We start from the raw sequence: 1,247 nt of genomic DNA on the forward strand, positions 1-1,247 counted from the left end.
TTACTGTGAGGAAGAGAATTTGAAAAGTTTAAATCAGTGGTTCTCAACTGGGGTCCATATGACCATTTTGCCTTGGAGGTGCATATAAGGTTTTGTTGTTAAAATTTATGTACAATAAATTGGTTCTTCTAGAATACAAAAAACATTTTAATGTTTTTAAGCAATTTGTAATAATATTGAATTTTTAAAAAAGTACAGTAAGACTTCTTATATATATTGAATGGCTATGGGGATCCAGCAGAATAAAATAGGAATCAAAGGAGATCCATAGGCAAAAAAATGGTTGAGAATCACTGGTTTAAAACAAAACCATTAGAAACCTCATTCTTGCAGCAAAAGCAAAATGTATAACATTGTCATTTTCTGTGCTGGAGTGCCAGTTTCCTTCATTGCTTTTAAACTTAAAATTGTCATCACTAAAATGTTTCCTTGGTGATCTCCCACCGACAACGATTTGTAGAGTCGTTGAACGTCGGTTTTGGTCCGAATTTCAGTGAGCTCGATTCTAAATCCAATGAGTCCAACGTTGCTTTTATCAACCCTCAGGGTTGATAAAATAATTCCCATTTCAGGATTTTTTTTTTGTTTTTTTTTGCTAAAATTGTAAAAGCTGGATGCAGATGTTTTGCAGTATTTGTTCTGGCTGTTTACGTTCTGAGTTAAAATTTTGCCATAGCCTAAATAGACGAAATGCTTAATTCATCGACCGCTTTTCCAACACTACCTGATATCTTGCGTGCATTGAGCGGAGTCCACCCAGTTGAAGTACTTGAAATAGGTTTCCGATTTGAGGATAACTTTCTCTCTCCCCACACCACTCACGGGTGTCCTGTAAAGTGTCATAGGCAACAATAGTAAAGACTACATCACGAAGACTGACCTTCTCCGTAGCCAGAAAATACTTTAGCTTCCAAAAATGGTTTGCATAATATAAAGGTAAAGATCAAATGCGACACACAGTGTAGTACTGCACCCACATTTCGGACAGTACAGTTAATGTGGACAAAAAATATCCTAGACCACATCTTCACCCCCAAAAGCTACCTATTGGCGTGAAATTGTTATCACATTCCAACTCCTGATTGACAACATTTCTCTCTACTCATCTACCTTTTTCTGTACCTTTTTCATTAGAAAGAAAAAGGATATAAACAATGTGGAGATGAGTAGCAAGGTACACTACCTATATATACATGCATACATTCATACATACATACATACGTATATATATATATATATATATATAT

Source organism: Octopus bimaculoides, chromosome 7 (assembly GCF_001194135.2).
Source record: "Octopus bimaculoides isolate UCB-OBI-ISO-001 chromosome 7, ASM119413v2, whole genome shotgun sequence".
NCBI lineage: Eukaryota > Metazoa > Mollusca > Cephalopoda > Octopoda > Octopodidae > Octopus > Octopus bimaculoides.